Source organism: Triturus cristatus, chromosome 7 (assembly GCF_964204655.1).
Source record: "Triturus cristatus chromosome 7, aTriCri1.1, whole genome shotgun sequence".
In the NCBI taxonomy this organism is placed as follows: Eukaryota; Metazoa; Chordata; class Amphibia; order Caudata; family Salamandridae; genus Triturus; species Triturus cristatus.
In genome coordinates this window covers 1,756,029,974-1,756,051,431 of record NC_140590.1, presented here as the reverse complement: position 1 = coordinate 1,756,051,431, position 21,458 = coordinate 1,756,029,974, and the positions used below count along the sequence as shown (strand labels likewise).

The 21,458-nt window shown below is 46.9% G+C and overlaps 1 pseudogene across 1 annotated transcript in view; it reads right to left on the bottom strand.

The window, feature by feature from the left end:
* Window positions 1-21,458, bottom strand: part of LOC146813007 (killer cell lectin-like receptor subfamily B member 1B allele C) — a 177,696-nt pseudogene that overhangs the window by 133,616 nt on the left and 22,622 nt on the right. The window contains exons 3-4 of the transcript XR_014966187.1: window positions 12,750-12,854; window positions 11,765-11,922 (exon numbers count right to left, since the gene is read on the bottom strand). The product of XR_014966187.1 is annotated as a killer cell lectin-like receptor subfamily B member 1B allele C (transcript). The remainder of the gene's footprint in view (window positions 1-11,764; window positions 11,923-12,749; window positions 12,855-21,458) is intronic.

The following is a 21,458-nucleotide window of genomic DNA, read 5'->3' as shown; positions in this document are numbered from 1 at the left end:
TCAGCACGCTCCCAATACACCTCCGCTGGATGCATCCACTGTGCATCTACATGGCAGCCATCATAAAGTAGCAGGGGGAATAAGTTACTTGAAGAGGGAAGGGAGTGCGGCATGGTAGAGGAGGTTTGGAAGGCACCCTCAGTGGGAGAATTGGAAGGAGTGCAAAAGAGCAGCAAAGAATGAATGAGAAAGAATGAGAAATGCAAAGAAGCTACAAAGAAATACTGTGAAATCCACAAAAAGGGAGCAAAGAATAGATGAGAGAGAATGAGAGATGCACAGAGAATTGAAAGCAAATGGTTAGGAATGTGTGAGGAAGAGGCAGAGAATAAAAGAGGAAAGCAAGAGAAAAAGACCAGAAAGCAGAAGGGAATCAAAAGGGTATAGAAAGTGATGAAATGGGAAAGAGAGCCGTAGAATAAAAGAGAGAGAAAAGAGGAAGTACCAGAAGGGAGGGAAAGGAGGGCGAGGTGAAGAGTTTCATGCCTCATGACAGCTCTGGAGCTGGGCCTGTTAGGATGACAGGACACAGGTAAGGGCGAAGGTTTATATTTTGGACACACAAAGTAGGCATGGGAGGAGGAAGAGGGCGGGGCTAAGTGAAAGCCTGGAAAAAAGTGCAGCATCAGAGTGGAGGCGGCAAAGGTTGCAGTGGGGGTGAAGGGTGTGAAGGAGAGCAATAAAACAGGAAGAAGGAAAGAAAAACCTAGATAAGAGAGCACATGAGTGTCTGAAACTTGAAAAATAGGACAAAATGGCTGAGACTAAAAGATTACGCGAGAAAAGACAGAAAGAAACTTTAAAGAATGAAAGGCAAAAGCGCCGAAGAGTGCCAAGGAATGAATGAGAAAAATTGATGCATAGAAAATGTCAAGAGAAAGGAAAGAGAAAAGGCTTATAAAGCTGCAAAGGAGATCAAAGAGGCTGAGAAAGTGGTGAATTGGGAAAGATTTAATGAGAAGAAGGAGAAATGGACAGAGAAGCAGTAACGAAAGACTGAGAAATGCACATAAAACTGGCAACTACAAAAACTGGGGGGGATAGGCCCAAATGACCAGAACCAGGTAGGGCCGTACTAAATTGAATACAAAAAGGAGAACCTGGCTCCGTTTGACGTTATGCTCTTATTATTTTTGAGCAACAAACAGACCACTATCATCTCTGTATGAATGGAATTTTTATTAAACCATTCCTTTCTTTGCAATTGTTTATATTTACCAAAAAGATTTTAGTTGCATGAGAAGTCGAGACACATACATTTTTGAAATTAACATACAAAACATGGAAAATACTTATGACGATTCACAATAGGCAGTGCATGAAATACTTATACACAGACACATTTATATACAACAAAGTTGTTCTGATGTTATGATGCAAAAGTTCAACGTTGTTGTATATAAATGTGTTTGTATATAGGTATTTCGTGCACTGTCTATTGTGAATCGTCATAGGTATTTTTGATGTTTTGTATGTTAATTTGAAAAATGTGTGTCTCTTCACTTCTCATGCAACTAAAGTCTTTTTGGTAAATATAAACAATTGTAAAGAAAGGAATGGTTTAATAAAAATTCCATTCAAACAGAAAAGATAGTGGTCTGTTTGTTGCTCAAAAATAATAAGAGCCTAACGTCAAACGGAGCCAGGTTCTCCTTTTTGTATTCATAAAACTGGCAAGGCATGAATGAGAAAGAATAACAGATGCACAGAAAATGGCAAATAAAGAGTGATAGTTGCTCAAGATAGCCACAGAGAAAAAAGGAGAAAGGCAATAGACAAAGTCTAGAAAGTGGCAAAGTAGGTCACACAGAAAAAAGGCAAAAAAGTGATGAAACGGGGAGAGAGCAGGAGAATAGGTGAGAGAAAAGTGGATGGTTGAGTAGGGAGAGAGAGGAGGTCAAGGTGGCAGGAAGCCTTGTGACCGTGCTATGGCTGTGCCTGGTCAGAACCAGGCACAGGTAAGGGCACAGGTGCAAGGCAGGGGCCAGGAGAAGAAGGCAGTTCTAAACACATTGGTGCAGTTATGAGTAGAGAGAACGGTGCATAAAAAGATATTTTCCCACTGTCAGGCAGCACTTTTAGACCTCAATGGAACAGTCAGTAGGACAGCAAGACAAGGTAAGCATAGTTTGGGAGGGAGCTAAGCTCAGGGAGTGAATGTTGCCATGATCCAACTTCAACTAGTCAAAGGCGCTAGAACTAGCCAGGCATCCATGCATCCATTGTTCCAGAGTCTGGGCCCAGTGCTTAATTCGGCAAGGTGTTTTGAGTTGATGGGCATAAACTCTCATTTTTGGTGACCCCGACTTAATTATCATCATCATCAGACTTTGACCTAGACCAAAAGAGAGGAATGGATTCCAAAGGTGGTTGAGAATGATAGGGAAACAGAGACAAGGGGAAATGATGGAGAGCTGGAAGAGTAGGAAAAAGAGACTGGAAATTTTGGGTGGTGGAAGAAAGAAGCACAGCGTGGAATTAAAAACTAGGCAGCCCTTGTATTCGGCAAGCCTGGCAGTCAGTAATGCTCTGTCAGCCTTGTAAAAAACACCTTCAGCCACTGCACTAATTGTTTTATTTTTACAAACTAAAAAGCACTGTTTGCACTCCAAACCACCGACCGGAAGTGGCAGTGATATATTTTGTGCCCCATATCAGCACACTGTACATATCTTTTTTGGTGGCTGCCTCCAGAGTGCAGTTTGAATAATAAAGATAGCTGAAACACAAAGTGATTGAAACCCCATATTTTTACTGTGACAGCAGAGATCACATGGGCTTCTTGTAGTGCTAAAAACTGAAAAAGTGCATTCTGGGAGCTCACGTTGTATGAGCCAGAGTTCTGGTTATTTTGGGCAGGGTGAGGTGTCGTGCTTGGGAGCTGATAGGTTGCCTTATTGTCTCATTCATGAGAGTTTAGGAAGAATTGCTTATGAACAGCATATGTCAATGTTACACTCTCTTGGTACTAAGGGCTGTTAAAGAACCATTGGGCATATTTTCAAGCACGGCGTTAACATTATTGCCGCTTTAGTGGCAGAAAACTGCCGCTAATGCGGCGATAATGGGCTTGATAATATGCACTAGAGAATTCCAATAGAAGCCCATGTTGACACCAGAACATGGGCTTCTATTTGAATTCTTTGCGGCATATTATCAAGCCCATTATCGCCGCTTTAGCAACAGTTTTTTGCCGCTAAAGCAGCGTTCATTTTAACGCCCTTTCTTGATAATATGCCCCAATGTTGTTCAGTTTGGACCATAGACTTGTTTGTTCTTATGCCCATGGTCCAGTAGCAGTGTGTGCCAGTATTCCCATGTCCCTATGTCAGTATCACACTGGGTCTTCCAATATCAGGTCTCCCAATATTAGTCACAATGCCAATGTATTAGTGTCTCCACATTATTGTCTAAGTGTCAATGTTGATGTAACAATGCCGCTGTCTGTGCACCCATGTGTCTCTGTTCCAGTCTGTGCCAGTATCCCAGGGCCAAAATGCTCATCTCAATCTCCGTGCATTCTCCCATTGTCACCATTCCAAAGTCAGTGTCCCATGAAACTTTAACTGTCCAGTGTCTGGGGCAGTGTTCTAGTGGCAGCTATGGAATTATCAATGCACATGCTGGTGTCACAGTGCCAATGTATTCATATCGGTGCTGTTACGTCAGTGCCTCAGTGTGAGTATCCCTGTGTCAGTGTTGCTCCATCAGTAGTCATGTACATGTGTTGGTACCCAAATATGTGTCTCCCCTAGTAGTGTCCAGGATCACTTGTGGTGCTCTAGTGCCAGCGTTGTACTGTCAGGGTCTCTAGACTGGTGCCTGGTGTTGTGTCACTTCCTAGTGTTAGTATCCATACGTTGTAGCATGTTGCATCATTGTCCCAATTCTGGTGTCCTTATGTCATCAGTGTCTCCGTGTTAGTATTTGAATGTTTGTCAGTGTCCCTGTATGTTAGTTCACTAATGGAAGTGTCCCTATGTTTGATTCTCTCATCTGTGTTCCAGCATCAATGTCACTGCCCCTATGTCTTTATGTCTTTGTAGCCCACTCTATCTAGTACCCTCATTATCAGTGTTCCAGTGTCAGTACTCCATGGTCAGTTCTTCTGTGTCACTGTCTATGTCAGTGTCTTCATGCCCCAGTGTCAGTGTTTGCTGGCAGAGTCACTGCTCCAGTAACTCTTGGCAGTGTTCTTGGGCTCATCGTCTATGTTAGTGTCTAGTGTCAGTATCAATGACAGTGTCCCTTTGTCAGTATCTCCATGTGAGTGTCCTTATGTCAGCCTCCCATCATCAGTGACCCATGTCAGCAACCATACGTCAATGCCCAGTGTTGTGTGCCTCTACTCAGTTCACATGTATTAGTTTCCCTGTGCCATTTCACTGTGCTAGTGATGCGGCCAAGCATGCGTACTTTAGCATGAGTATGCTAGTGTCCTTGTTTTATTCTCTCAGTGTCACTGCCCCCTTTCATTTCTCAGTATTGGTGTTCGTGCCCCTGCCAGTGTTCCACTATCACTGTTTTCAAGTCAATATCATTATGTTAGTTTTGGTACGTCCATGTCTGTGTCCCAGTGACTGTGTATTTATATTAGTGTAAGCATGTGATTGCTGGTGCCTCTGCATCAGTACGTTGGCATCCCTGTGCCAGTGTCCTAGTGTTCATGTTTGTGGCCCCTGTAAATGTTCTTGTTTCTTTGTCTCCTTGTTAACATCCCCATTTCAGTGTATGTGACCGTGTATCATTGTTTTAGTGTCTGTGTCCCAGTGGCAGCATCTCAAAGTCAGTGCCTCCATGTGAGTGTTTTTGTGTCAGCACGCCTTGTCAGTATCAATGCGTCAGCACAAAAATGCCTAGTCTCTCTAGATAGTGTTTCTACGTAATGTCACTCTTCTGGTGTCCCAGTGAAAGTTCACCATGCCAGTGGCCCAACATTGGTGCTTGTGCCCCAGGTTAGTTGTTCATTTTTACTGCCCCCATGGCAGTATTGGTGCCTCTGTTTCAGTGCCCCCTATGCCAGAGACCAACTGTCTATGTTTAGTTGTTTCAGTGTCATTAACCCATTGAGATGCTTATCTGCCATTGTGACTGTGCTGTGTACCCTTGTGTGTGTCCTAGTGTCAGTTTACTCTTTTTCTGCTACCAATGTCTATACCGCATGTCAATGTTGGTGCTCGTGTGGCAGAGAGCCTGTAAAAGTGTTGGTACCCCCTTGTTAGAAGCCCTATGCCACTGTTTCTGGCACCAGTGTGAGCCGCTCATGCCAGTGTACCAGCGTTAGAGCCCCACAGGATGACAGGCTTATAAACTACTTATTTATCCTAAGTACACTTCGAAGCAGTAAGGGAATGGAGGAGCACTGAGGGCTGAAGGTAAAGATGGGGAGTTATAGTGCTCTCAAATGTGGAAGAAGGGTGGTGATCATTTGTGGAAGGACAGCTTAAGAAAAGAGTGAAATTATAGGCCAGATTGGCTAACGTTGAGCGCCACATAGTGCAGCATCACAAGTTGCTTTATTGCTTCATCGAGGTGAGTAAGGAGAACTTTGACAATAGGCTGCAAAAGTACATGACTGAGTGTAAGGAATCAAGTGATCTGATCATCAGACAGTTGTTGTATCTAATAAACCTTTTAAGTCTTGTTCTCATAAATTCTGGTATATTAACAAAGTGATGAAATGCTTGAATGAATCTCAGCCACTTGTAATTGCTCGAGCCACATTCCAGTCCATTGTTGTTCACCCGCTGTGCCACTCTAGGCAGGGACCAGCTATTTGCAATTCAGCATTGGTCCTCCTCCCATAGTAACGGTCTAGCACTAAATACGCATTCTAGACAAAGGGGTAGACTGACACCAACCAGAAAATTACCGCCTAAGCACGTTACAAGACACTGAGGCAAAAATCTTTGCAGGTCTTCACCTAGTGGAACTCCCACGTTGGGTGGAAGAAAAACAAATTATCCCCCCAACTGAACGGAGGATGTCTGAGGAACTTGGATGGAGACAAATATTCTAGCGCTCTCTGTACTTATTAATAAATGCAAGTTAAACAAGCAACCAGTGTACGTGTGCTTTGTGAACTTTAGGTCAGCGTGCAGCTGTGTACAACGCAATATTCTCTGGCAAAAACTGGTTCACCGGGTATCCTACCCTGTCTTCTAAAAGAAATTCAGCTGCTGTATTCAGAAACCTGGGTAAGGTTGAAAATTGGGGATGGCTCGTTCCTCTGTAGAGAAATTGAACCTTCCCAGGGTCTGAAGCAAGGATGCATCCTAGTACCATACTTGTTTAACTTATTTCTGGCCGATTTGACTCAAGCACTGAACAAAGTATACGCGCTTCCCCGTAAGCTGAGAGATAAGCATATTTTGAAACTCTTCTATGCAGATGACATGACCCTTTTAAGTCAAACTAAAATAGGCTTACAATGCCTTATTGACAAAATATCACATTACTCAATAGCAGGGGCGGGCCGGCATGGCTCACGGGTGGGGAGGCGGGCACGGGGTTGGGGGGTGCATGCTGCTTTAAAAAAAAGAAATTTAAAAAACGTACCTTGCCGCCGCCAGGTCCCCCATCTTCTCTCCTGCCCGCCTGTGTCCGACTTTAGGTCAGGACAGGAAGCAGGCAGCCCGGCTCCCACCGCTAAGCCAATCACATTTCTGCAATGCAGTGTTGTGATTGGTCGAAGCACCATTACACGGCGCTCAGCCAGGGGCTGGAGGGGTGTGCATGTTCTCCATGCAGGCTGTACTGCAGCCTGCATGGAGAATAGGGAAGCGCGCATGACTGTTTTGGGAGGTCCAAGAGGGCTGACCAAACAACCATTGAGCACAAGAGTGTTCTACCACTCCTCCCCTGCAGCTCCCCCCGCCCCCACACGCACTGCCGCAGCAGGAGGAAAAAATAAAATGATAATAACATTTGGTTATTATCATTTTATTTTTGCCTTACTTTGCTATTCCTGGCCGTGGGGCGACGCTCCTCCGTCTTAGCAGAGGAGCTTCCACTGCTCACTAGTCAATGGCATGACGATTAATGAAAAGAAAACCAAGATCATGGAAGTGAGCAATAGGTTACAGAAATAGCTCAAATGGTATCTACAAGGCCAACAATTGTACCAGGTTAAAACATACAGATACCTGGTTGTACTAACTGATGACATGGGCTTCTTCTAGCAGTATAAAAATGACCTGCAGAGGAAGGAAAACAAGCTACTTCTCGCATTTCACACACTACAGAGGTCATTATGGGGTTGAAGCTGTTATATTTCATATTGGTACCCTAATATAGGTCCAGGGAACATCGTACACTTTCCCTACATCAGCTCCCATTATTTTATATGCATGAGCCTTATAAGGACATAACTCCAAATAAGGACAGACTGCCTTATATGGAAATAATGCTTTATATGGACTGTAGCCTTTTATGGACTAAACCTTTCGCCTAGTCCCATGCCGAGGGTGGGTTTTTCAAAATCGATTTTGCTAAGACGTCATCCTTAGCACATATGAATAATTTATGAGTATACTCTACAGGAGGTCCACTTCACCTCTCCCATTGACGCACAAGGTTTAATCGCCAATGTCATCCTCATACTCAACAATGGGGAACATATGCACATAGACTGTATAAATACAGCACCTCTTGCTATCAGTAAGCAGGAGGGAACCGAGACTTCAAGGCCGACACTCTGACCAGAGACGCTGCAGCTCCGGCATGCCATCGCTCCAACTGACAGTGGTCTGACGATCCCTTGCTTGGTGTCCAGCTCAAGTCCAGGACAAAGTACCACACTTTCACTATGCAGGTATGGGGTTCAACTCAATCCTAGCAGGATTCTTGGCTCATAGGCTCTTCGGCTTAGGCTCTGTAGCACCTACTCACATGCTAGGTACACTTAGGTACATCTAGTTAGGCATCTTAGGAGTACGCACTTTATTTTTATAAATGCATTTCATATTCGTGTATATGTTCGTGATTATTGCAAATTGGTAGAACAATACTATTCCTTTTTATTTACTGTACTGCTGGTTCTATATCTCTGCGACTGTGTTACAGTTGTAGCAGCACACTTATTCTACATGAGAAGAACTACGGTACAATAAATTCTTATGCAAAAACGCACAACTATTTCTTCTCTGTATCTCTCTGAGAGCAAAACAAGCAAGCACGAGTGATTGGGTGAAAAGTAGTATATTGTTACCATGAGTCTGAGGTTATTGTGTTCTGAGGTTGCCAAAACGAATCTCTCTGATAGCAGGAGATTCTAGTGGCATTGCGAGCTATCTAATGCAAACCATAGGCTAACATATGCGGTGGGGGTGCACGGTGTCAATCTGCCACCAGACCCACAGTTTATGTTATCCGTAAACAGCGTAGGTCCTGCATGACAGGGAACTATTTGGACTGCACTACAAAGCTATCTACCATGGCTAAAAGTGATATCTGCAAAGCTGTTTCTGAATATCACTATGGAAGCGAGGCACTGCGTGGCAGAGATGTTTCAAGTTTAAATATTACTCTCTACAAGACATTCAGATCACTCTTTCGTCTCCCCTGCAATGTCTCAATGGCCCAGATAAGGCTAGAATTCGGCCTGGTAAATCAAACTATTGCTAGGAAAGGAGCATATATTAAAGTATGGAAAAGAATAAAGTCATATGGTTTAAATCAACTATGTCAAGCTCTCTGGCAAGATTTACAAATAAAAGCAACACAGCAGTACTTAGACAAACTAGTGGTTCACCCACTGAAAAAAACCTCGCTACTAAGACAAAGAGATCCTCATACGCAGATCTTGGATGATGCTAAGTGAATACAAAATTCTCCAACCGCTGCCCTATTTAGAGTCAGGATGGGCCAGACAACTAAAAGACGCTTTCATCAGGTTACGGTTTGGTTTCCTCCCTGGTCTTCACCATGGGATGCCTTGGATCCAGTATATAACAAGCAATTGCTGCAGACTGTGTAAAGCAGGGGAAGCAAACATTATTCACCTGACCTGTATCAGCCCGGAACTACTGCAAGAAAGGGAGGGGCGGTTAAAAACACTCTTTAATCAGCGGGGAGTTCGTACGTGCAAGCTGTAACTGCATGCTTTCAGTCATCGGACACCCCTGTGAACTGCAGTTATACAAAGTTCTCAAAACTGGCTGCAAAAAAACTGGAAACTCATGAGATTATCTCGATTTAAATCCGCCGCAATGAATTAACTCTGGGGCAGATTTACAACAAAGTAACGCAGCACGGTGCAGCAAGTCATTTTGCTGCGCCGTGCTGCGTTAGTTTGGAAAGCACAGAGATATTTACAAGAATATGTCACATCTCTGTGCTTCCCCTGCGCTGGCGCACAAACTGCAGCCATGCGCCGGTACAGGCACCCTTGAACCATGGTACAAGGATACCTGCGTCGTGGGGAGATTGTTTTTGTGCAGGAAGGGACAACTTCCTGCACAAAAACAATCACAAGAGGCTTTTTCCTCTTTCAATGCGTGCTTTAGAATGCAGCACGCATTGAAACAAGAAAAAACGAGGAGAAATTAAAACATTTCTTCTCGTTGCACCTCTAGGGTGGCGTAGCATTCACACGCATCTCCAGATTTATGATTTCTCGTAAATCTGGGGATGTGTCTTGTTCCATGGGTGTTGCTTGGGAACACCCACAGCAACACCCATGGAACGCCCCTTCAACGCACAGTGCTACGTGTGAAGGGGCCATATTTACGAGGAGAGGAAAAGTCACGCAGGGTGGCTTTTCCTCTCCTTGTAAATATGGAGGAGCCCCCTGCGCCACCAGTACGTCACGAAAAGTGACGTAGTGGTGGCGCAGGAGGCTTGTAAATCTGCCCCTCTGCATTTAAAAATTGTCATAGTTAATATCAATGACATTATTACTGTGAAGAAATGTGCATGGTTAGAAGTGTTTTAAAATTACGTATTGCTGCTTTCTTGCTTGTCAAAGTACTATTTGTTAATTTTAATTATAGGCAACTCACTTTATAGAAAATTGCGAATAGAAATTTTCTTGGTGATTATATGTCTGGTGTTGTAAATTAATATTATGTACTTATTTTAACTTCTAAGTCTAAGGAGGACGATGTGACCAGAATGGCCTATGTGGGCATGGCTGTGTCATGGCAGCCCATCTTCCTCTGAAAGCAGTCCACCGGTGTAGTTAGCTTGAGTGATGTGGCACTGTGAGCAAAGAGCCATGTCTGTGCACTTAGGACTGTGTCCTGCATCACTAATGTCTTACCTGCTCTTATTTCACCTATAGCCCTAATACCTTATCAGCTCTGGATTTAAATCTATCACTAACCTCTACAGACCTGTGACCTCTCTTGTACGCTAATAATTCACCAGCTGTGCCTGGTTCTTTCTCACTAATGACTAACCAGCTGTGCCTGGTCCTTTATCACTAATGACTTACCAGCTGTGCCTGGTCCATTATCACTAATGACTCACCAGCTGTGCCTTGTCCTTTATCGCTATTGACTTACCAGCTGTGTCTTGTCTTTTATCACTAATGACTTACCAGCTGTGCCTTGTCCTTTATCGCTAATGACTTACGAGGTGTGCCTAGTCCTTTATCACTAATGACTTTCCAGCTTTGCCTGGTCCTTTATGACTAATGACTTACCAGCTGTGCCTGGTCCTTCAACACTAATGACTTACCAGCTGTGCCTGGTCCATTATCACTAATGACTTACCAGCTGTGCCTGGTCCTGTATCACTAATGACTTACCATCTGTGCCTTGTCCTTTTTCACTAATGACTTGCCAGCTGTGCCTGGTCCTTTACCACTAATAACTTATCAGCTGTGCCTCGTCCTTTATCACTAATGACTTACCAGCAGTGCCTGGTCCTGTATCACTAATGACTTACCAGCTCTGCCTGGTCCTGTATCACTAATGACTTATCAGCTGTGCCTGGTCCTTTATCACTAATGACTTACCATCTGTGCCTGGTCCTTTATCACTAATGACTTACCAGCTGTGCCTGGTCCTTTACCACTAATGACTTACCAGCTGTGCCTGGTCCTTTATCACTAATGATTTACCAGCTGTGCCTGGTCCTATATCACTAATGACTTACCAGCTCTGCCTGGTCCTGTATCACTAATGACTTACCAGCTGTGCCTGGTCCTTTATCACTAATGACTTACCATCTGTGCCTTGTCCTTTATCACTAATGACTTACCAGTTTGCCTGGTCCTTTATCACTAATGACTTACCAGCTGTGCCTGGTCCTTTATCACTAATGACTTACCAGCTGTGCCTGGTCCTTTATCACTAATGACTTACCAGCTCTGCCTGATCTTGTATCACTAATGACTTACCAGCTCTGCCTGGTCCTTTATCACTAATGACTTACCAGCTGTGCCTGGTCCTTTATCACTAATGACTTACCATCTGTACCTTGTCCTTTATCACTAATGACTTACCAGCTTTGCCTGGTCCTTTATCACTAATGACTTACCAGCTGTGCCTGGTCCTTTATCACTAATGACTCACCAGCTGTGCCTGGTCCTTTATCACTAATGACTTACCAGCTCTGCCTGGTCCTGTATCACTAATGACTTAACATCTGTGCCTTGTCCTTTATCACTAATGACTTACCAGCGTTGCCTGGTCCTTTATCACCAATGACTTACCATCTATGCCTTGTCCTTTATCACTAATGACTTACCAGCTTTGCCTGGTCCTTTATCACTAATGACTTACCAGCTCTGCCTGGTCCTGTATCACTAATGACTTACCAGCTCTGCCTGGTCCTTTATCACCAGCATGCATGCGCTCCTTGAAGAGCAGTATTCGTGGCTTTTGCTCCAGGTCTTACGCTCCCTGGTTTTTGAGAAGTAATAACACTTTTCTCCATGGAATAGCCAGTCCTTGGGGCACTGCTCACAGTTAGGCCCTGCCAAAAGATTTGAATCATAAAGACATAAAGAAAATATATATTTCCTGGAATAATACTTATAGGAGCAATATCAAAACTATGAATCAGCACTATGGTACCTTTTATCAGAGTAATTTCATAGCAGTAAAAGTATGAATACAGTGTTTGTTAACCTGCCATACTTACCCCAACAGCAGAAAAGCTAAACCCCACAATCACAGACAAAGAAAATCAGAACCAATCGAACCTGCCCTCTTGTTGACAGGAAGGAACGTCTATCCAGCTCTGTCCCGCCCTGTCCCATCTGCGTCATCCACCTCTGTAACTAATTTGAAATTTGGAAATTGAACTATAACCTCCTCTGGCACCTCCTAATGCTTGCGTCATCTTTGATGGACAATATCTACGGCCTACGGCTGTGCCTCCAGAAAATACACACATTTAGAACATGCTAAATTGAAATAGACTACACAGAAGAGAAAGAGCAGCTGCGGTAAATCTGCACTACACTGTGAAATATCCACGAATGCTTCCTTCATCATGCCTGGCCCATCTGCACGAGACACCATCAGACATGCGGAAAAGAGACTTCATAGCAGCCGCTATCACGAGTTACTAGACAACGATTCAATTCGAGACGTGGCGCAGCATTAAGTGAACCTAATCAAAAGATAGACCCTACTTCATGAAACCTGTACATCCACAAAAATAAGTGATATACATATTAAACAGGCGATCATAAACCCGCATTGAAGACAGATGATTTGTGACTGGAGTAACTGGTGAATTGATGGAGACAGGACTCTGCTGTCCTGGGATGACGTCACATGCAGCGATGCACCCACCTGCTCCAGTGCAGTCTGCTGGTTCCTTATTGTATAGCTCCTCGTTCTCACACTGTGTGTCTGACGCTGGACACACTGCTGCTGTCTCTTGAGAGTGCTTCAAGACTGGAAGAGAAATACGTTGAAACGATAGCGGGACATTAATGACTGAAGAATAATAGTGTCATTCAAAGACATTATAAAATGAGTCAACAAGTTTGCATTGGAGACAATGAGGTACAGAGTTAAAAGCGGAACCGGGTGATAAGCGAGACCCTCGTTATGACTGGCCCTTGAAATATGCCAGTAAAACCCCTCTACAGACATTCACCACAGCACCTGAAATCCCCAGATCGGTGGTGTTTCTAAACATCACATAAACCTGATAGGGCAATAACTACTGTTACTGGCCCTACTGGAGGGGGAAAGAGCAGGGTAAAGACGAGGGTGAGCAAGCAGGCTGATGGGAAAAAGTACAAAGATGATAAAGATGATGAGAGAATTAGTAAATGATGTGATCAGGATGGTGGATGGAGAAACTGGAGGCAGCACAGGTTGTAGGATTCTGAAAATACAGGATCAAACTAGAGTGACCTGTGGGAAGGAAAATGAAGGAGACAAGAGAAAACCATCATGTTTGTACGACCATCTGCAATGTGTGGCATGTTCAAAACCCTAAGTCCAAGCACCCTATAAACAAAGACCAACCCCTTCTGTGTCACATCAGCCTCCTTGTGTGACACCTTCACACAGATCACCCTGGTAACGCCCAGCAGCCCCTGCAGACACCAACATAGACTCATACACGAATACTACTGTCCCCAAACCCATGGCCACCTGGACATCTTACTCCCATGAGGCAAAGCACCCTAGAAACAAAAAACAACCCCTTCTGTGTCACATCAGCCTCCTTGTGTGACACCTTCACACAGAAGACTCTTGTAGCGCCCTGCAGCCCCTGCAGACACCATCATGGACTCATACACGAATACTACTGTCCCCAAACCCATGGCCACCTGGACATCTTACTCGCTTAAAGGCCAAGCACCCTAGAAACAAAAAACAACCCCTTCTGTGTCACATCAGCCTCCTTGTGTGACACCTTCACACAGAAGACTCTTGTAGCGCCCTGCAGCCCCTGCAGACACCATCATGGACTCATACACGAATACTACTGTCCCCAAACCCATGGCCACCTGGACATCTTACTCGCTTAAAGGCCAAGCACCCTAGAAACACAAAACAACCCCTTCTGTGTCACATCAGCCTCCTTGTGTGACACCTTCACACAGAAGACTCTTGTAACCCCCCGCAGCCCCTGCAGACTCCACCATAGACTCATACACGAATACTACTGTCCCCAAACCCATGGCCACCTGGACATCTTACTCCCATGAGGCAAAGCGTGCAGAGTAATCTCAATTCTTGCAAGACGGGGACTGCTAGTGACGCTGCAGCCTGTCCCGTGTTACCATAGCGGCCAAGGTTTCAGATTCCTACGTGTGACATTTTAACAATTTCAGTGTAATTATGAGTGACATTTCAACGACTATGAGTGACACTTTCTGGAGAGCAAAATCAAGCATTGAAGACGAGGGAAACATAAATACCTGAAATTACACCCTTTTGCGTGTCAAGCTCGTCTGAATCATACTGTGTGTGCTACCCAAGACTCTTCGTTAGAGGGCGTGGGCCAGCTAGTGAACGATGCCACAATAGGTGTCAACATCCAAGCAGAGGTCATCAAAGAAAGAACATTTTGGAATGCTTACTGGTGGTGTCTGTTAGTGGTGCAGCAGAGGCCTGTTGCTTTCTCTTCAGAGGATGCCCCTTTAAGAGAGAACAATCTCTCAGCCAGGCAACAGCTCTACAAAGGCGATTAGGAGACATTAGTTAATGTTCTTGTGTTTATCTGCCTGCAGAGATGGTCTTGGTTTGACAGTTGTATGCAATTTATTTGCATTATTATCAAGTTATATGAAAGCATCAGCGAAGCTAAGAGAAGCCTGGAGAATGGAGCTTGAATTCTTGTAATATATTGAACTTGTTTTAAATCAAGTCCTGCCTCACTCATCTATCAGAGGGGTTCTTCCACGGGGAAGGTTTCCCTATTTTGGTGAAAGTAAAAGCTATGGTATAGTTCCATTACAGTCCCTAAAAATATGACTTTCTCTATAAATAACATTTCTCATTTAGATCCGAAATTGCAAATGCGACACTGTCGTACGTGAGGTTAACGTACTTGGTGTTGGGCAGAAGGACGCGTCCTTCCTTTGTGTTGGTTGTGCCTCCTGACGTCGTGGCCAATCATATGTCGTGGTCGGCCGTGACGTCAGGGGGCGGGAGGAAGATGGAGAGAGGAGCGCGACCATCGTAACGGGCGGTTGTATCCCCGCCTGCTCCTCGTGGGCCTTATCATTTGTACTTGGAATAAAAGTTATTTCTTCCAGCAATCACGCCTCGACTCCCTCCTTCCTGCCACTACAAATGGCGACGAGGGTTAAAACTTGCGGTACGGCCCATGAGTGAGTCCCAGTTTTATACGTGTCTAGCGCTCCCCTGTTGCTGCTGTGCAGCGTGCTGATGGGTCCCCCCCTGTGATCCCGCTGAGACTCCAGTTGAGGTCGACTTCTTCCTGCGGATGCCTGTCGGGTGATGCCTGTCTACCGGCGAGTTCCAAAGTCGCCGTCTGCTGCCTACAGCGCTCGCTGGAGTGCTGTGACCCTGCCTGCCCACGTGCGCCTCTCGCGGTGAGCTGCTGCGGGGGTGCTGCGGTTCCCTGTGCTTCGGGGGCCATCCGAAAGGTGTGGCTCACTGGTTAGAGGCGGCAGACCCGTAAGCAGAGATTCGGCCAGGGACCAGGGTTCAATTCCCGACGCGGCAGGGTCGTGGACCGTGGTCAAAAACGGACTCGTTAATTCTCGCCTCGGTACCTACTCTAACCAGGAACACACTCGGCAACTCTGGGCATTAAGCTTGCCTCATCTCTACAACGGCCCCCCACAGACGCCGGGGATGCCTGGTTTCACCTTGGAGACACCCAGAAAGGGACCATCTCACAGGGAAAGTCAGGACGGGTTCCCCAGCGGTCTTCAGCGCCGGGACACCTCTTTGTGAGGTAGCTGTTCGCGCTCTACAAAATGCTGTATTATTATTATTATTATTATTATTATCCGGCTGCCACGTGGTGCCCAGGCGGTGTGCTGCGAAGCCCGAACCATCTGTCACAGCGAGTGTGCCCCGGTGGGTGAAGCACCTGTACCTGTCTTTGCTTCGGGTGGTGTGGCCCTGTTCTTCGTGCAGCTGGTGGTGCCTGTTCTCCGATGATGGCGCAGCCTGTCAACATCTGCGTGCCTCCCCTGTTCCTCGAGTCCCCTGGTAAGCCGTGCATGAAGTGGAAGGGGTGGCTGCGCGCATTTGAGAACTATATAGTCTCCATAGACGGTAAGGAGTATAGCCCCGAGCGCAAGAAGGCACTCTTATTCGGACTGCTGGGAAGGCTGGCCAAGAGGTTTTCGACAGCTTACCTGTGTACGTGAACCCTCCGGGGGCCCTAGCTCCTCTGAACGAGTATCAGGAGGCGGTTAAGCGGCTTGAACTGCAGTATTCCGAGGAAGGTAACATCATGGTGGGGCGCCACAAGTTTGCATTGCGGAAACAGGATGAAGGAGAGACTATCGAAGAGTACATTGCATGCTTACGCGTTTTGGCTCAAGACTGTGAATTTGCGGAGATGACTGATACATACATCAGAGACCAGGTGGTGTTCTACTGCCATTCCAAGAAGGTGCAGGAACGGTTGCTGTCTTGTAGGAACCCTTCTCTAAAGGATGTGGTGGCCATTGCGAAAGCCATAGAGAGATCCATGGTGTCCACTAAGGAGCTTGCAAGCACGAGCCAGGCCTCGAATGTGTTCTACGTGCAGGACAAGCAAAAAAGTGCGCCCAAAACTCCAGACAAGGCGGCGAGGGATAGAGGGGGAGGCAGGAGACCGCTTGCCTGCTTTAGGTGTGGGGCACGGGATCACTTGGCGGACCAAAAGCTGCTCCAAGTGCAGGAAGGTGGGCCACTTCGCGGCAGTGTGTAAAACCAGGAAACCGAGGGGGGGGGGTATGAAAGTGAGCTCAGAGAGCGATTACGATGTGGACGCAAGTGCGGACATAGTGCTGTCCATTGATGCTGTGGACGGCAGAGTGAAGGGGCCCATTGGGTCCGTCCTGATTGGTGCCGTTGAGTTGCCATTTACGGCTGATTCTGGTTCCCCTATTACCTTGATATCTGACACGACATTTGATGTGAAATGGCAGGGTGTGCGACTTCGTGAGACGGATGTGAACCCGAAGGCCTTTGGGGAACAAGACATAGTGATGAAGGGGTATTTCTGCGATAATCTCACCTTTAGAGGGCGAACTGTGAAGACGAAGATCTATGTGGCTGAGAAAGGAAGGAGCCTGGTGGGGTGGATGGACCTGGCGAGGTTGGGTGTGATGCTAGTCCCTGGGGCTGACGATCCTATAGTTCTGCGGGATGACTGGGTCAACTATGTCCAGCCAGATGAAGTGCATGGCGGGTTGGCTGAGGTCATTGGCAAATTTGGGTCCGTCTTCAAAAATGAGGTAGGGTGTGTGAGAGGATTTGTGCACGCCATTCAGTTGAAAGAGGGGGCGGTGCCGATAAAGCATAAGGTCAGAACAGTCTCCCTCTCCGTCAGGGGGGAGCTGAAGGCTGTCCTAGACAGGTTGAAACACGAAGGAGTGATAGAGGAAGCAGGCGCATCAGAGTGGGTGTCCGCGATTGTGGCGTCCAAGAAGAAGAGGACAGGAGACATCCGGCTGTGTGTGGGCCTGCGGTCCTTGAACAAAAGTATCCTGGTGAACTGCCATCCGCTACCCAACATTCAAGAGATTTTGTCATCCACGTCAGGGTCGAGGTACTTCACCCTGATAGATTTGAAATCAGCGTACCACCAGGTGTGCCTCACGGAGGAATCCAAGAAATTGACCACCTTCATCACCCCGTTCGGAGCGTATAGGTACGTCCGGCTTCCTTTCAGCCTTGCATCGGCATCGGGTGTCTTCCAGAAGCTGATGGATCTGCTATTCTGCGATATGGAGGGTGTCAAGGCATTCCAGGATGACATACTAGTCCACACACAAGATGAGAAGGGGCACCTGGAACTGCTGGGCAAGGTACTGGAGGTGTTGCGGGAGAAAGGGACGACGGTCTCCAAAGACAAATGCAAGTTCATGGAGAGCAGGATCGAATACCTGGGGCACGTTCTGACCCCGGATGGTATTGCGCCCAAGGAGGACCTGGTGAAGGCCATACGAGATGCTCCCTGTCCCGGAGATAAAGACGCCTTACGATCATTCCTGGGGCTCAGCGAATATTACTCGAAGTTCATGCAGTTCATGCACTCAAATCCCTTCACTGGCTCCCCGTCCACTCTCGTTCAATTTTTAAGCTGGCCTGTTTAGCCTTTCTGGCTCATTCTCGGTCCGCTCCTCTCTTCATTACTTCCCTCATCTCTTCTTATGCCCCCTGTCGCACTCTTCGTTCTTCTTCCATGTCTCTCCTGTACATCCCCCGTTTCCGCAAATCCAGAACCGGGGGCACTCGCTTCTCGGTTTTGGCCCCTCAGCTCTGGAACAGTCTTCCCCTATCCATCCGCTCTATCCCTATCTATTCCCATTTTCGCAAAGCTTTAAAAACCTTCCTTTTTTCTCAGGCTTTTTCTCCCTAAACTCTTCGGTTTGATTTATGTGAGTCTTGATCAGGTTTTAGCGCTAGGAAGCCGCTTGGTCGCAGTGCGCTTTATTAAATACCTTTTTCATTTCATTTCATTTCAGGGTTACGCGACCACGGTGGAGCCCTTAAGGAAACTGCTGCGGAAGAATGAGAAGTACGTGTGGGCGCAGGAACAACGCGCTGCCTTCGAATCCGTCAAGCAGGCCATTGTTGCGGCTCCAGTGTTGCAACCGTACAGCAAGGACCACCGGAATGTGATCACGGTCGATGCTAGCGCCAAGGGTATCGGCGCAGTGTTTTGCCAATTCCAAGGGAAGAAGGAGAACACCGTCGCGTTCATATCCCGGTCGCTGAGCGATGCGGAGAAACATTACAGCACCATCGAGCACGAGACGCTCGCGTGCGTCTAGGCAGTGGAGAAATTGAAGAACTATCTGTGGGGCAAGGAGTTCGAACTGGTCACGGATCACAAACCCTTGATTCATATGATGGACGGTGAAGGCCGCGGTAATGGAAAGGCCAGCTCGAGGCTTCTGCGCTTACTGTCCAAACTGCAAGAATACCACTTTGTCATCAGACACATCAAGGGTGGCATTAACAGCAGGGCGGATTGCCTATCGCGCATGCCAGTGACCGGAGAGGAAGACTGTTCCCTGGATGACACGGAGTGCGTGGTGGCAATGGTGGACGCGACGGCCATTTGCGAAGGGTCCATCTCTGAGGAAGAATGGCTGGCATCTCAATAGAAAGATATGACTATTCGAAGGGTGATGGACCACATGACGACTCATTGGCCTCCGGTCCGAAATTTACACGGAGCCCTCAGGTGTTTCCAGCAGATAAGCGCTGAACTTACTATTGAAAACGGCTTCTTGAAGAGGCATGAGCTGTTTGTGCCCCCGGAAGGTCTGAGAGACAAGCTAATCAGGATAGCCCACAGGGGTCCTCCGGGCAGTACTGCCACCAAAAATCTCCTCAAACAATACTACTGGTGGCCAGGAATGTGCAGCGGCGTCTGCAGCTTCAGAGATCGATGCGGACCGTGCTTGAGAGCCGACAAACATTGGAAGACGGCAAAAAGGGAGCTGCAAACGGTGGACATTCCGGTCGGCCCATGGAGCAAGATTGCCATTGATTTCGCAGGCCCGTTTGCCCTACTACCGGATGACTGCAGACATCTCATTGTTCTTATGGATTACTTCTCCAAGTGGATCCACTACAAGTTCGTCAGGGAGGTTACCACTGAACGGGTCATCAAGGTGTTGAAGAAAATCTTCGCGATGGAGGGGCAGCCGAAGATCATGGTTTCCGATAATGGCACCCAGCTGGTGTCCAGGCAGATGATGGAATTCCTGGCCAAGCTGGGAATCCAGCAAGAGAAGACTCCACTGTACAGCCCGAAGAGCAATGGGCAGGTCGAGCGGATGAATAGATTCCTCAAGGAAGGTGTCCAACAGGCAGTCGCGTCCCACATAGATGTGAAAGCGTTTTTGGCAGATAAGGTGCACACCTTTCATAATACACCCAATGAAGTCACAGGGCACACACCGTTCTATTTGATGAGAGGGAGAAGGTGCATGAGCGAGCTTACCCCTAAATTTAATAAGTGGTGTGACATGAGGGATGGAAATGAGGATGTACCTGAGGAGAGGTTGAGAGTCAAGGAGCGAATTGTGGCTAAGCAAGAAAGCAACAAACGGTATGCTGATATGGTAAACAGAGCCAAAGCAAAAGAAATAGCGCAGGGAGATTGGGTACTGGTGAAGAAACCAAACAAAGTGATGAAGGGGGAATCTGTATTTCAAACCCCGGTACGTGTGCAAGGAGCGACAAGAGGGGCAGTATGTTTGGAAGGGGGAGGATGGCGTAGCAAGGACGACATAGTCAAGCTCAAAGCTGGTCAAGAGGAAATCATCATGAGAGGCGGTCATGTACCTGAGACCGAGAGCGATGGCAGTGTGCTTGAATGGCAGGATAATGAGGTCGCTGGCGGAAGTATGTGCGATGATGAGAATGGGGATGATTCCCCTGTACAAGGATGGACCGGACGTGGAAGTGCAGACAAGAGTGAGGGTACGGGCACTGGCGGGGTGGGACAACCCCGCCAGTTTCTTTATTTTGTTAAGAAGGGAGATGTCGTACGTGAGGTTAACGTACTTGGTGTTGGGCAGAAGGACGCGTCCTTCCTTTGTGTTGGTTGTGCCTCCTGACGTCGTGGCCAATCGTATGTCGTGGTCGGCCGTGACGTCAGGGGGCGGGAGGAAGATAGAGAGAGGAGCGCGACCATCGTAACGGGCGGTTGTATCCCCGCCTGCTCCTCGTGGGCCTTATTATTTGTACTTGGAATAAAAGTTATTTCTTCCAGCAATCACGCCTCGACTCCCTCCTTCCTTCCACTACAGACACTTCCTTTACGTTTGTGCTGGAGCGATGCTAGACACGCATTTGCAGTGATTTTTGTGATTGGGCACCAAAAGTGTTTGTTAAAACCCAGTGGCAGCCACGTAACCTCCGAAGTATTATATCAGCCCAGTGCAATCCAGTGGCAAGGACACGCGGGCCCGTATTTCAATGCCAGAGGATGCTTGTCACAAACGCCTGACCCATAAGTGCCCCAGCTTTAACCCATAAGTGCTCTGACACGACACGTGCACCACCCCAGCTTTCATATTTCCTGCAGTCTGTGAAAAGATGCTTCCCATTTGCAGAAATGCAAACAGTCTACGCATCACAGGTATTCTGAGAGGCTGAGGAGGTGAGAACACAAAGGAAGGGCTAATGACCACTGTCAGCCATGTTGCATTAAGAACTAATATACACCACCCTCTATCTCTCCAACTTCACTTTGAGCGCACCTCCAGCTGCACTGCAACGCCGGTGACTCCATTCGGTCTCGGGCCCTCTTTCGGTAATTGAATTTCCTACGGCTGAGGGTCAAATTTATTGCAGCTGCCTCTCAAACTGAGACAGCTGAGCCACACT